General features: G+C 39.2%; 2 protein-coding genes across 9 annotated transcripts in view; one reads left to right on the plus strand and one right to left on the minus strand.

Annotated features, from left to right (window-relative positions):
• The window catches only part of HGD (homogentisate 1,2-dioxygenase), a 339,522-nt gene that overhangs the window by 135,279 nt on the left and 188,076 nt on the right, over positions 1–16,167 (plus strand). The window lies entirely within an intron of this gene.
• The window catches only part of STXBP5L (syntaxin binding protein 5L), a 190,148-nt gene that overhangs the window by 130,841 nt on the left and 43,140 nt on the right, over positions 1–16,167 (minus strand). The gene's annotated exons all lie outside the window — the stretch shown is intronic.

The raw sequence follows: 16,167 nt of genomic DNA on the forward strand, positions 1-16,167 counted from the left end.
TTTCAGTGAAGCAGGATGCTGTTTCAGAACTTACTATACTAATACAGTACTATCACAGAATAACCCAATTCTAGACCCTGTTGGACAAGAATCAAAAGGGATCAAAACTGCTTTTAGACTTCCTTAGCAATCCAAATCAAAAAGACAGAGAGCTCTGCCTCCCTCCAAGGGATTATTCTTTGCAGAATTAGAGAGAACTGAAATACTGCCATAGTTGAAGTACAGTTCTCCTGTTGAGGCTCTGTCAGGTGCTACTGGGCAAGGTGGTGCTACTGGGGGCAGTGACTACCAATAGTCCAAATCCCTCGCTACAGAATGAAGAGAGCCAGCAGAGACTGTTGAGGCTGGATGGCTATCAATCCAGCCCTGCTTTACCACTGCTATAATCTTTGGCAAGAACTACAGGTTTTGTAGAAGATCTGCAGGAATATCTTCTTCAGGAAGTAGATCTGCAGTAGCAGCTGCAAATCCAGCACAGATCAATAGGAAACACCATCAGGGCCCTCATTTCTACTCAAGCTGAAGAGAAAAATACCTTAAGCCTATCTAATTTGTGCTTCTGCAGTGTGATGTGAGGGAGGAATCCTACAGGGGAACTAACTGTGCAGAGGAAGCAAGACATGGTGTCCATACTGCCTGCTGAAGAATTCTCCATATTAATTTTATTAAGCTTCGTTTCTCTAGGGGAGACAGCTTTCACAACCTAAACAGAATCCTAAGAGCAATCTATCATACATATAGCATGAGCAAAAGAGAAGAGAAACCTGGAGAAACAGGGAGAAATCCAGTTTGACAGTGTACACACACATCCATTGTGTGAGCTTCTCCTCACATAGATTTTCACAAGTTGGAGACACTACTCGCATAGCCATATAGAAGTTTTAGTATATAAACTGTAGGGAGGATGAGGAAGGGTGACCACTGCCTAGTTAAAGCCTTTTATTCTCACTAATGTGAAAGTCAAATCAGAAATCTTTGGGAGGTTAAACATGGAGACGTACTGTTAGCTTCCATTTTGTTAAACCCTAACAAACAGCACTGAACATTCAGTGACACAGAAGATGTATCTACCCTGTTCTATCCCACAAACAATAATCACAAAAGTCACATTTCTTTAATCCTATATTGTCTACAAGACTTAAACAGCAGATTAAAATATAAAGAGTACCTCTGCACAGACCCATCTTCTGCCCTCTATGTTCCTGATTTGCTAATGCAAATTTACTAAGGGAAAAATAAAACAAACCCTTTAATTTTTCCTAGCACTGTTGTTTCACATCCAGCATAAGAACTAGCATCTAGATTCATTTTAAGGTAGATAAAAGAATTTAAATACATAAGGTTCATATGGAGCAAAGTCTAGGGGAAGAAAGATACTTATCTCCATTTCATTTCAATGCACATAACCCATTGCTCAGGATGTCTGTCTAGGAAAACACGGGGGTGATTTTGAATTTGGAAACTGGACTGCCTGCTTTCAGTTGTCACCTCCTGCCCTGTGGTGTAACTTCCCGAAGGGAGCAGGAGATTTCCAATACTTAAAACTCGAGAGTCTATCAACTACACCTGGGTTGGAGCAATCCTAGGCACAGCTACAAGTTGGGCAAAGAGATCCAGAGCAGCCCTGTGGAGAAGGACTTGGGGGTGTCGGTCAATGAGAAAATGAACATGAGCCGGCTTCAGTGTGTGCTTGCAGCCCAGAAAGGCAAGCGTATCCTGGGCTGCATCAAAAGGAGCGTGACCAGCAGGTCGAAGGAGGTGATCCTGCCCCTCTACTCTGCTCTGGTGAGACCTCACTTGGAGCATTGTGTGCAGTTCTGGTGTCCTCAATATCAAAAGACATGGAACTGTTGGAACAAGTCCAGAGGAGGCCATGAGGATGATCAGGGGACTGGAGCACCTCCTGTATGAAGACAGGCTGAGAAAGTTGGGGCTGTTCAGCCTGGAGAAGAGAAGGCTGCATGGAGACCTCAGAGCAGCTTCCAGTGTCTGAAGGGGGGCTATAGGGATGCTGAGGAGGGACTCTTCATTAGGGACTCTAGTGACAGGACAAAGGGTAACGGGTTCAAACTTAATCAGAGGAAGTTTAGATTGGATATAAGGAAGAAGTTCTTTCCTGTAAGGGTGGTGAGGCACTGGAATGGGTTGCCCAGGGAGGTTGTGAATGCTCCATCCCTGGTGGTGTTCAAGGCCAGGTTGGACAGAGCCTTGGGTGAGATGGTTTAGTGTGAGGTGTCCCTGCCCATGGCAGAGGGGTTGGAACTAGATGATCTTAAGGTCCTTTCCAACCCTAACCATTGTATGATTCTAACTTTCTAAGTGAATATTATTAGAGAAGCTGTTGTAAAACCACATTAGACTTCCTAAATTAGCTCCAAAAACTTAATCAGACTGGGAGAGACAAGCACACACACACACAGACACACTGGGTTGGAGAGAAACATCTAAAAGATGGGGGAAATATGAAGATACCAAGGAAAAGAAGGATATAGCTGATTAGTGCTTGCAAGAGGCAGAAGAATGAGATTATTCCTGACAGGAAGTCACTCACAGCATAGGGCAATGCAAACTATCACACAAAAAATTAAGAATTAAGGAATGGCAGTGGAGCAGAAAGTTTACTTCCTGATGAAAAAAAACCCAAACCTAACCCAAACAAAAAAAAACTACCTTAAACAAAAATACACAAGCACACACACACCCCCCTGTTCTCTTCAGTGCACACTTCTCATGTTGTGACTTTTATGCTTTGGAAGGACTCTGAATCTTCAAAGAGTAGGTAAACAGATTCAGAGTTTAGGTTTGCACAAGGAAATAACAGTATCTGCATAGATAAAGAAGAAGCCATACAAGAAGGTCTTCTGAGAATACTGATGTGTTAGAACAAGCATTGACAAGACATACTCACAGCTATTGACAATGCTTGAGGCTCTCTTGTCCAAATTTGCTGATGGATCTCTGTTAAAGATGAGATATTCTCACATTCTAATATGTGATAAAAATGTAAGGCCATGGTTTGGATCAAGTTACATATTTTACATCACAGCACTGATTTGCAGTGTGAAAAACTGAACTGACCAGTAAGGAAATGGAAAGAGGAGAAATGACGCTGAAAGGGATGATGTCAAACTGGCCACACTTAAAGGCAGATGTTTATTCTTACTGGGCCTTGCCACTCCTCTCTGCCAAAGGTAAGCATCGGAACTTGAAATTGTGTCCCATTGTCCTTGTGGCTTGATTTCGATTTTGTTTGTCTTAAAACTATCAGCTGTTGAGAAGGAGCCCTAGCTCTAGCCTATAAACAAGCATTTCCCATGCCAACCTGTCAAGTGTTAAGGGAACTGCAAATTCACCACACCGAAGCTTGTCCTGCGACTGAGATCTGCATTTCCCTGACTACAAAGAGTTAGATGGCATTGACTGCTCAACATAGTTTCTATGATCCCACAATAAAATGATATTTTGTTTCTTTAAATTAAGGCATGGACCATGGACAAAAAAGCAGATTTTAAATCCGATTCACAAGGAAATTTCTATTTCCCACAGTCTATTCTAATCTTTAACATTCACATTAATTGCACAATAATAATATGACAGACAAAATAATAGTACTGTAAAATGATATAGTTATCAAAATTAAGTGGTCACTGTGACATCAAAAAAGAATATATTCAACAGTATTTATCAAATAGAAGTTAGAAGTCTCCAAATGGTTTATCTACCTCATAATTCAAATATATACTATAGATTTCATACATTTTTATTTTGCAAATCAGTAAAACGATAAAGTCTCCTATGTTAAAGTTGAGATTATGCTTACTGTAGACAACAGAAAGAGTAGTCTACCAGCTTTAGGAAGATCATTTTTTTCACTGGCAAAGTACAGCACATCAGAATCAAAGGTTACAAGTCAAGCTATGCTTTTCCTTTACTATGTCATGACAGTAAATACTTGTATTTTTACTTCCTTCTGAATTACAACTCTGCAATGAGGGTACATAAAATCTACCTGCTGACTCTACAACAATTACTACAGCCATTTTGTTTCATTTGGAAAGTCCAAGCTCTTCTATTCACATTGTACATAATGTCCCTGCCATATTTGTTCGTTAATGGACAGGATCCATAAATGAAAATGTGGTAAGAAATTTCTTGCTACATTTCCTATTATTTCCTCTATTCTGGCTATTACTTATTTTGGCACCATTACTACAGTGGCAGAAGGAGAAAAATAGCTTTTGATACTTAGAGATTCAAAGAAAAAAATGTTGTTCCTTGTGGGTTTGGGAAGGGATGGGTTTTAAGTAATACAGGCGATACCTGAATTTCGGTCAACTTCAAGGTATGCATGCTCCTGGATGACCATTATGCATCCTGCTTTACCTAACAGAGTCCAGGACAGTGACATCAGCTTTAATGCACTCTACTGCAATGTTCTTAAAACCGTTTCCTGTAACAGACATTATCTTTGGATACAATGTACTCTGCTGCTGGCCATATTTGTCCACAATGATATCCCCAGCAATACTGTTCCTCTAGCACAATGCACGTGCCACAGCTGGACCCTGGGTTCAGTGCTCTGTAGCCTGCTGAATACAAGAAATTCTTCAAATGAAGGAAATGGTGAAGAGCAAAGCTACTGGTAATGTTTACTAGCAAAGGCCTGGTAGAAATGCAGGTCACAAAGCATAAATCAAGGCAGCTCCTCCTTTGTTTCAAACCTCATTTGAATCATATACCACAAATTCCAAGCTCTGCACCAAGGATCTCTGCACGTCAAAATGTCCTGCGTTAATTTAGGTATGTTCTGACAATTTTTTTTTTGCAAGACAGATTATGAAACCTGAACCAGATTCATACTTAATTTGCCAGGATTCTCTTACTTTCTCTAGTGCTGAACTTATTTCAGGTCACTGTGTAACATATCACGTTGTTATAAAAGGTATGAGTAGCCAAAGCTCTCATAGGTATGACTGTCTAACCAAAACTCTTACTATAATATCCCTTCATCATGAGCTTTCTTCTGATTCCAGCTCCAGTTTTACAGAGCATGCTAGAATTCCTGGATTAACATTAAAACAAATTATAATAATAAGGAAAAAAAGAAAGTACTAGAAAAAGTACTAACAAAAGAGATTACTCTGGCTGATATTAGATTTTAGTACTAATATTCTTGGATAGCTAATGGAGAAAAAGCAAATATTCTTGGTTGCTGGAGCATGAAAACAAGTAGTTCAAATCCTTGTATTACCTCAGTGATGCAACACTGTCTTTTTAACAGAAGCCTGTCTTCCAGAAAAGCAATAAAATTTAAGATTTCAAGAAATTAAGACCCTATGATTTTCCTTGGGAATTCACTGCAAAGACTAACTACAGATAGGGCTAAAACTATTAAGGCAATTTGTCAGACTTGAATTTCAAGCCACCAATGCGTTTCTCTGTTAGAAAACCTTCAAATGGCCATTTTATTCCTGAGAAGGGACATGTACAAAGCAGTAAATCCATCATTCAGTCTTCTTTTTAACAAACTAAATCAGAGTGAGATCTGCAAGTCTGTCATTATAACATACTTCGTCCAGCCAAATTATTTTTCTCTCCCTTCTCTAAATCAATCAAGATTTCTATAGTTGTCCTTCCCATTCAAAGAAACAAGAAGACAAGGCAAGCAAAAGAGAGAGAAAACAGTGAAAACTTCCCTAACAAGCATTGCCTTCTGGTTACATAGCCCTTACCTAAGATTTCACAAACTGGTAATTTATACCTCCACCATAAGAAAGACCTCAACCAGAATTAAACTAGTAATGCAGCAGTTGTCTGTTAAACTTCAGTCCCATTAACACACACTTCTGTTGGTAAGGTAATTAACCAGCTCTCCAAGTAATAACCCTTGTATTAAGGTACAGCACCATGGAGAGCTGTATCATGAATTCACTTCTCAAGAAAATGAGGGATGCATTCTGCTTCTTCATGGGAAATAAATTGGCTGATTTTATCTTTATCTAAATTACTAACTGCTTCGTGAGAAGATAGCCTTGTCTCTGGAGATGAAGTAATCTACTGGCATTTTCGTGCAGTCCCTTCAGAGAGACCTCCTGATATTGTCATCATGAAGGCCAGGGGCAGTGAGCATGCCCCAGATCAGAAAAAGGAAATACAAACTCTTTCTCTTTGCACCCTCTTTTCAGGTAGAGATTAGACTGAGCTTTGACTTTGTTTGGCAGGTATGAAGTCTCCAGTCTGTAAACCACAGCTGCTGTTAGTCACAAAAGTACTGGAGTTTCCGGGATGGTTTAGGCTGCCACCTATAATCAGACTTGTGTGCTTCCTAACTAGGAAGGCTGCCATAAAAGTAACAGCCTGTAGCTAGCTGGTATAATCAAAACCTCTGCTATTGTGCAGCAGGGAGAGAGAGACTGCCACATAAATTTTTAGGACATTTTGGGAACATTTCTTTACAAGTAATAGAGTTCTCAGTGTTAATTCTTTTGCTGTCTCTTCCTTGTCTCCCCTCCTCTGGCTTCTAAAACAAGTGATTTATAAGACAGGGATACTTTTCTAAATCACAGATTACTCCTGCACAGTCTGTGACGCAAAATGGCAGTTATCTCAGCTATTGGATTTGTATCACATTCAAAACTGGACTTCTAATTAATCCCACTATCATCTCCAGACTGATGGTAATAGAGACTATTTACCCATTCCTAAAGCAGGTTCTCAGAGTATGTTCGTTAGCTATAAAATTACTCTACTAACTACAATCCTACTAAATTGTTTGATGGCATCATTCAAGGTATTGTATTCAACCTATAAGCTTGACTAATCTGAAAGCTCATTAATGAAACACTTTCAGCCTTATAGTATAGTCAAGCACCAAGAAGCTGAGGAATGTTTTCTTCAGCTCTAATAGTGCCTCTCATTTTGAGGATTAATCTTCATGCAGTTCATGAATGTGATTGTGGTTTAGAAGCTCCTTTTTCTTCCTTATTAGTGAGAAAGAAACAGACAAAACTCACAATTATTGTATCAGTAGTGAACTACATAAAATTCCTTTTGCTTCAAAGAAAGCACCTAAACCTTTAAAAATTAACATTTTGCTATACACTAAAAAAGAACTATCTCTCAAGCACAACAGCAGGATTTTACAAGAAGTGGGACATTACTAACCCTTAACCACTGTGACTGATTTTTCACTACACAGTTCTCACCTAGTGCTGCTAATTCCATGCCTTTCACTAACAAATTAAGGTAACATAGAAAATAACAAAGACATCATAACAAAGACATCATTTCTTGGGACTTTTGACTCTCTAACTATATAAATGCATTATTTAAAAAAAATCAGTGGAAAATTTCAGGTGGACAAAAGTAACACAGATCATGGCAGGTAAGCAACAGCACAGGAGATCTGCCTGGTATGTTGAAATCAGAGTATTCCCTGTAGTCCTTCTAATTATCTCACCCCTCACATAGCATGAAAGCATGTATGTATTCTCCAAATCAACGCTGTTTGATCATTAACCAGCTCGAACACAGCACTCAGAAGAGACTGAGAAACATTTTCTGCAGTATACATTTCAACCGACTTTCAAAGAGGAGCATGGTGATCAAGAAAGATCACTTTGTTACAGCAAAACACTCGTAACCCAGTAAATAGTCCCTGAAACAACTTTTGAAAAAGTCCATTTGAAATGACACAGGTAGGAAAGCTTCTAACTTCACACTGAAATCTGTTCTCCAAGCTCTGAGGTCTGATACAGGGTCTGATACGTAGCCTGTTCCAGGTGCACATGGTAAAAGGTCACTGAAGCAGAAACAGACACAATCTGTGAAGACTCTGCTTGGTGACTAATACTGTGAGACTAAAAGGCTAATTTGTTTAAAAGTCTGAAACCACAGGGAACTCAGGACAAGCCTGAATACAATTTTGTAATCATGAGAGATAAGGAAGAGCAGGAGTTCTTCCCATCCTTCAGGCCACATTTCTCTTCAGGAAGAAGATAAGAGAACAGAAGGAGGTAGCCACTGAGTAGAAAGAGAAGATCTATCAAATTATGGAAAGCTACCCCAAGACCGCAGAAAAGAGAGGCTTACATTTGTAGAAAGCACAAAGCACTGCTTCAAACATTTCCCAAGGGTGGAGGGAGGGAACACTACACAGCCTTGCCTCTCTTCTTCCTGCAGATTTCCAGTCATGAACACAGCAGAAGCACTACCCCATGGCCCCGCCACAATCACATAGTACAGGAGAACTGCCTGGTCCCTTCCTCCCAGGCGGGTGACTCCGAGAGCTCCCTAAAGTCTCAGAATTACTGACATTAGCTCTTCTCAGAGCACAAACCAAACCAAGGGAGAAGGAGAAAACTGGACCCATTGGGAGTGAAGTTGCTCCAAATACAAGTTAACAAGGAGAAACCTCCATGCTGGTACACCTGCAGAGTAGCACATTGTCACTATAGAGCTCCTCTTTGGCACGGACAAAAGGTATCTTCTTTCTCTTCCACCAGACCCACATGTGCACCAAGCTCCTGGGAGGGCTGTCTCCCACTCCCTACTCTTTCCCGCCACAGCTGGAAAATTCCCATGGCTGAAAGGTCTCAGCATACCAGGACACAACCTTCCCCCCAGGGATCCAGCCAGCAAGGAAGGTAGATGGAACCAACACAAGGTAAATGGAAGATCTCTTTCAGCTGTCCAGTACAACCATTTATCAAAACATAATGAATCAAGCAAAAGTGGTGCAGCCTGTTATAATTACGTCTGTTGGCTTTAGAATAAAAAAGAGATGTCTCTTCGACATTGCTGGTGCATCAGAATCAGAACAAGCAAACGAGAGCATTCTGCTGGGGAAGGTAAGTGGACCAACTAAAGGGCTGTAACATTGCTACTCTACTCCAAGGGGATTCTGCGGAACTGTTCTTCCACAATGCTCTAAAACTTAATCTGAATAGTTCGAGGATAGCACAGTTCCAAGTACTGCAAGGCCATGTGCACTTTGATTTCTAGTGCAGATATATCATCTGCCTGTTGCTTCAACATAACTGCTGTGCTGCTGTCAGTCACTATTTTCCTCATGAGGCTATAAAAGAGAAGCAAAAGACACTTTTGTGACAAAAAACCTGCTCCAAATTCTGACCCGCTGATGCAGACTAAGATATAGGATCACAAAATCACAGAATAGTTCGGGTTGGAAGGGACCACCAAAGCTCATCTAGTCCAACCCCCTGCAGTAAGAAGGAACATCTTCAACTAGATCAGGCTGCCCAGAACGACATCCAGCCTGGCCCTGAATGTCTCCAGGGACAGAGCAACCTGTGCCAATGTGTTAGCACCCTCATTGTAAAGAATTTTCTCCTCACATCCAGTCTGAGTCATAGAATCATAGAATGGTTTGGGTTGGAAAGGACCAACCCCCCTGCCATGGGCAGCGACACCTCACGCTAGACCACATCACCCAAGACTCAGTCCATCCTGGGTGGGTGTTCAAGTCCAGCATTGAACACTGCCAGGAATGGAGCATTTATCACTTCTTTGGGCCATCTTCCCTCTTTTAGTTTAAAACCATCATCCCTGTCCTGTTGCAACAAGCCCTGCTAAGAAAGCGCCTCCCCATCTGTCTTGTAGGCCCCTTTTAAGAACTGAAAGTCAGCAATAAGGTCTCCCCCAAGTCTTTTCTTCACCAGGCTGAACAACCCCAACTCAGCCCTTCCTCATAGGACAGGCATTCTTCCTGAGTCTGTTTCTCTTGAACCTGTACGAGGTCTCAGCAAGCACAGTTTGCACTCTGAATACAAGCTGTCATTAATAGAAGTGATAGGGCGAACAGAACTCACCCACATGGTTCTTGGCAAATTTGTTAATGACTAATGTGCTCCCACAAGGAGGAAGATCATACTATGCTCATACTATGCCTCCATACCTATGGGGGACTCTATACTTGATGTTATCCAAAACACATATGGGATTTCTTAGAAATTCATAATTTTTGTGATTTGGGATCTGGAAAATAATTCGGGAAGCATATGGGATTCTTCTCATATTTTCAGTTATGTCACAGAATAAGTCTTTTCAACAGTTACTTGTGTTGTCAGATGATCTCTGTAAGGTATTGCACTATTCCCATGATTACTAAGCTACTTTAAAAAATGTATCAGCTATACAGCAATTTATTATTTTTGGTTGGCTTTAATGAGATGTGATGCAGTGAAGCTCTGCAGACAGCTGAACATCATTCCATCACTACAGTATCTGGGCTATATAAATACGTGCAGAAGCATGCTACACATTTTAAACATACTATCTTGATGTCATTATTTTACTTCACAGACTCAGAAAGAATCAGACTGAGTAGATATACTGATCCTCAAAGAACGCCTCAGATAGTTATTTTATATTACTAAAAACTTGGACTTTTTTCTGACTTTATATTTTGAGGTTTTGCTTTCAACTGACTGAAAAGAAAACCTCATTTTTTTCCCAGAATGTCATCTTCTACCCTTCACAAATTATGTATCTGGAAGTAAAACAAGAGATTTCATCACATTCTACAGATATCAATTTGACTTGAATTGTCCTTACATACATACAGTTTTCAATCCAGCAAACCATTTGTCTTATTTATATACAGTATCAGTCATTAGTGCTTATATATTCCTTTCCTTTCCTTTCCTTTCCTTTCCTTTCCTTTCCTTTCCTTTCCTTTCCTTTCCTTTCCTTTCCTTTCCTTTCCTTTCCTTTCCTTTCCTTTCCTTTCCTTTCCTTTCCTTTCCTTTCCTTTCCTTTCCTTTCCCTTCCTTTTTCCTCGCCTCTCCTCTCCCCTCCTCTCCCCTTCCCTTTCCTTTTTCCTTTCCTTTCCTTTTTCCTTTCCTTTCTCCTTTCCTTTTTCCTTTCTTTTCTCTCTTTTTTCATAAAGAAAATATGTATGAGGTCTAATGTGTATGTGTGTGTATATATACACACAAATACACATATAAATACAATACCTACATATAAATAAAATACATACATATACTTATGTGTATAATGTGTATCTATGTTAGAACCTCCAATTTTCAGTGACAAATTATTTGTGGTCAAATTCCTATGAAAAAGTAAACTGTAATTACCTTTGAGGTATCTGTGAGGTACCCAAAATCAGCAGAACAGGATCTGACGTATGAAAACTGCACACAATATGGTACATAAACAAGGTAGTAAAACCAGAAATATTTTGAAATTTCAAGACTTTAAATACAAGATCTGTAAAATACAGTGGCTGTTTACTGCGATATATCACTTGTGATATTTTATAGTTTGGTCTACAGTAATATATGTTATAAATGTTACGTGTTTTCTACTATTGCTATATGTACTTTAAAATGTGGGTTATCTTGTAATTTATACAATTATAGAAAGTAGTCATGTGGTTCTGTAATTGAATAAATACTACTTATTAAAATAGCAAAGGCTGTAATTTATCTTTCACTATCAACTTGTAATTCCTTTTTGTTTCAGAGTTTCAGTACAACAGTTCACTATTCTTATTTCTTCAGAATGAAAACCTGATAATTAAACAGAAGGTATTCTTACACTGTGTGAAAATTCCCATGGATCACTAAATGGGAAGTGCAAAGACTGCACTAGAGAGCAAACAGTATTCAGACATCCACAGCCTACAGAACAAAGTAAGGCAGTATAGCGGAGAGAAGCAACAGGAAACAGTCTAGTTTCACTTCAAGCCTAGCCTCCCTAAAACCAGATCAGACATGCTGTCATGCACTGTGATTCCCTATATAAGTCACATGTAAACAAAGCTGAGAAGCTGCAACCTTTTGTGCCTGTTTGCTCCTCCAAAACAGGCAGTGAACCCTAGACCTCCCCTCTTCTTTTTCTCACGGATTGCTGTTTGGAAGGTGTTTCTTCTACAGTTCCAGAAAACAAGAACAAAAGCCACCCAGCCTAGGAACAATCCTCCAGGTAAGCAAACCAAACTCAATTTGTTCACTGCTGCATTTGGCACATAGTCAATGTCTGCTCAATGAGTGAAGACCCTGCTCAGTCACAGCGAGATTTAGACTTTTGTAGAGGACAAATGAAGACCACAGAGTCTTTAAAGCTTTCAAACATAATGCTTGTATAGGCAATCTCCAGAGCCACAAAGCTTACTTTGGAAAACATCAATGTCACTGCCAACGATTGCAGAAACTGCAGAAATCCCTAAAATGTTCTTTCATAGTGTTTCATCTGACTCACCCTGCAGTAAGTTTCCAGTGCTGCTTCTCCATTCTTCAGATGCAGGAGTCACCGGATTTTTCAAAGACCACTTTCAAAGTTCTGAAGACTCAGTATTTAACTAGCACAAGCCATACTACAAAACTGACTCTGCAGTACTGATATGGTCATCTCCCATTATGAACTACAAACTACTACAGTAACGAGGGGAGAAACCAATAAGGTAATGGTAAAAAGCCGGTAAAAGCTGGACTGCACAAAATACTGAGAAAATACAAGAAACTGCCTCAAAAAAAAGCAAGTAAAAAATCAGAAATATTAGGAATAACATGAAAGCAAACTGCAGCATTCTATGTGGTCAGTGTGTTGCATTCGCCCAAATCAGTTAAAGGCTGAGTGACCCCAGAGAAACTGAAAAAGAGGAAAAGAATATATCTCAACCTGGAGAACCGTCAGGGACAAACACACCTTTATGAAATTCTGTTTCTGAACTACTGAACCTCCGTGTCAGACTGATATGTATGTACACACCCCAAGCACACAGAAGAATTTTACAGCGAAAATCCTTTCCATTTACATCCTTGAGACCTTGGAAACAAGATGGAAGTAAAAAGAGAAGAGACTAGAAAAGCCTAAAGTAGGGGCAAAGGAGGTTAAAAGACTTCTAAGGAATCCATGTCTTAAAGGACAATATTTCCTGAGCCACCTCTATTAACAACATGACTCTAAGTCAGTAGCCCTCTGCTCAACCACTTTCTCTTTTTAGCAGTCAGCATGACCTTTGGTCACAAGAGGAACCAGATCAATAGTATCAACATGAACTAATCCTTGCTGAAGCATTTCTTTCTTCTTTGTCCTTTGCTAAGCCAGAAAGCAAAATTGCCTCAACTCCCCAATAACGAGCTGAAGATGATACACCTGAAGTTCTGTGCTTAGACAGGTTTAAAAGTAATTATTTTTTTTAGAGCCAAGCAACTCAGTATTTCCCTTGCATACTGATCTGAACATTGCTATGGTCAGAAAGTGCGTGTTCTCAGTTTTGGCAGCAATGGTTTACAGACCAAATCATTTCTACATACCACATTGTTATAACTTTCACAGTTTGTAAAATTAAAAACCCGTGTGGATGTATCATAACAGAAATCCAATTTTAGAATCATAGAATGGTTTGGGTTGGAAAGGACCTTAAGTTCCAAGGGAACTTGGAAAGGATCTAGTTCCAACCCCCTGCCATGGGCAGGGACACCTCACACTAAACCATGTCACCCAAGGCTCTGTCCAACCTGGCCTTGAACGCTGCTAGAGATGGAGCATTCACAACTTCCCTGGGCATTTCCTGGATTTAATCCTAATCCCCATATATTATTTGGTTATCCTATTGATACATACAGCAAAAAATGTGGTAAAATGTTATTCAAGTAAAATGACCAAAATATAGTAAAATAGAAAGATTTTTAAGAATGTTTTAAACTGGAAATCCAAGATATTACAAACAACGCTGACTATACTCATGCTAGATGTTAAGTTTCTAATGTCTAATTGCATATGGCATACATGTAGGAGAGAAAAACACATTAAAGTATGTATCACCATCTGAAGTAGTAAAACCACACACATAAAGGAAGATTTCTATTGGAAACGGCAAAACAGGATAGACAAGTAATGCGTATTTAGATGTAAGGTTGTAGGAGAACATATTTTATGTAATTTTTTGAATTGTCTGCAGCCAAGGCATTCCTCATAATGTAGAAAAAAATAGGTAGAACTCGGAATAAAGAGATCAAAAGACTTCAAAAAAATCACCTAGTCCATCCTCTTCTCCTGCACTGCTCTAACTGATGTCCAAAAATCATTAACTGGACTTCTTCAGCTTCCTTACAAAACCTTTATGTGATAAAAAAGGTAAGTTCCTGCCACTTATTTTCTATGGAGATCGGTCCACTTTCCTTTTTTTTTTTGTTCCTTTTGAAGCAGTAAACATATAAAGAAACTATTCAAAAGCAGTAGCTTAATTTTCTGGACTTTCAAGGTTCTGGAAACTTAAAAAGAGTCTTCTCTTTCTGTGTTACCACGTCTTTTTCTCCAGCAGCAAGTTACCTATTTTGTCCTGCTAATACTACAACATCTCACTTGTGTGATGTTAGCACTGGTGAGAATACCTGCTGTGTACTCACCATGGTGACGCAAATATCTGAATCTAAGTGGAAACACTGTCTACAGACCCATTACTCTTGCTGTTGCATTAAAGGATTCAACATTAGAACACTACAGTAGGCAGACATTTTAAGCTTCAGCAATCCTACCTTTGAGACAGGGTAATGAAATTTGGTCAACAACGGTTAGAACTGTAAAGCATAAGGAAATTATGAGAACAAATCAAAGAAAGAAAGGAGATGAGATTTCAGGCCTTCTTGATTCCTAACTTACTAAGGAAAGAAGCAGAGGGCAGATCATTCCACAGATTTTGTGATTCCTGAAACGTTGTGTTTTGAGAGCTCATTCTAATAATATCAATGAGTAACCTAAATAGATGAAACAAACTAATAAAATCTATGCATTTTTTCTCCTCGAAAGAGCAGCAATTAAGGAAAAGGCAAACACTGCATGAGCTTTTTAAAAAGCCTGCCAAAATTCTGCTCATTTTCATTCCTCAGCTATTTAATAATTCAGGCAGCACACTGCAGTCAAAAAGCCCATTTGCCATTTTTGCATTTGTATAAAGCATTAGTCAGTGTTTTTTAGTCATGTTGCCTATCTTTGGAACTGCCATTGCCCTTCCTCATTTTGCTACTCTGAGGAGAAAGACCAGTGATAACAGTTTTCATGCCTTGCAGAGAATCTACATTCTAAATTTCATGCTCACAACCTTCCAAAACGATGATTTATCCTCACACTCCCATGACGTAAAGCTACTTCTAAATAGCTCTGCTTGTTCTATTCTCCTATTGTTTCCATTTGAACCGATCAGTTAAGTCTACCCAGACAGAAAACTGCAGTAAAACTCATCTTTTTTGAGGGGCTGCAAGCAGACCAAATGCATGCCACATCCATGCCTTGGAAGCCATGTATCAGCATTACTATAGCAGCAAGTTTGTGCTAACAGTGAAGAGTACTCTAAAAAGAAAATGCAAGAAAACCCCAAAACCCATTCTTCGCAACGTTTGAGCACAGAAGAATAACTATGATAGAGGTAAGCAAGCAAATAATGTTCATAAAATTACTGAACATATAGCTTATCCTAAACTAATCCATCAGCTAACTTTAATGGTGTTAAGGATCCTGTGGAAAAAACCCTGCGTGTTCAAGGTTATTAAAGACCACCTCTCGAGTATTTCCCAGAGAAAGAATTAAAATTATAATGGCAGATATAAGCATGACAATCTTCTATTTTAAACACATGGCTTCCTGAGTTATATTTGTTCTTATTATCATAAGAAAAATTGTTTTTCCAGTCTCTCTAAATTAAAATAAATACTTTAAAGGATCTAATATCACCATTAGGTAACAGATACATGGAAAATGGTCAATTCATTGTGTATGAACTCATTGTGAGAACCTTGAAATGTTTCCTCGTGCAAGGATAATTCTGGTGATGCAATGATTTACTGCAGCTTGCCTATAAGTTTGCACTCAGCAATTATGCAACAGATTTCACTCTTAAAATCTAAGGAACCTCCAGAAATGATACTAGTTTAAACTCTGAACTTCCTAGCCTACAGAAAAAGAAAAGGTCTAAACAGCATCTCAAAAAGCCATTCTGGAACTAGGAGCAAAGATAACCCAGCTTCATTTTAGACTGTGACAATTTAGAAATATCAAGTTATGGAGTATATTTTTGGTCCTATTAAGTTTGATAATATGTTGCTCGGAAACAGCAAAGGAAATAGTTTCACCTAATGAAATTATCTGATAGCAGGATCTTTGGAATAGCTTCAAAAGGCATAGGAACAAATGACTGGA

Source organism: Pezoporus occidentalis, unplaced genomic scaffold (genome assembly GCF_034315485.1).
Source record: "Pezoporus occidentalis ecotype Australia unplaced genomic scaffold, CSIRO_AGI_Poc_V1 ctg104, whole genome shotgun sequence".
In the NCBI taxonomy this organism is placed as follows: domain Eukaryota; kingdom Metazoa; phylum Chordata; class Aves; order Psittaciformes; family Psittacidae; genus Pezoporus; species Pezoporus occidentalis.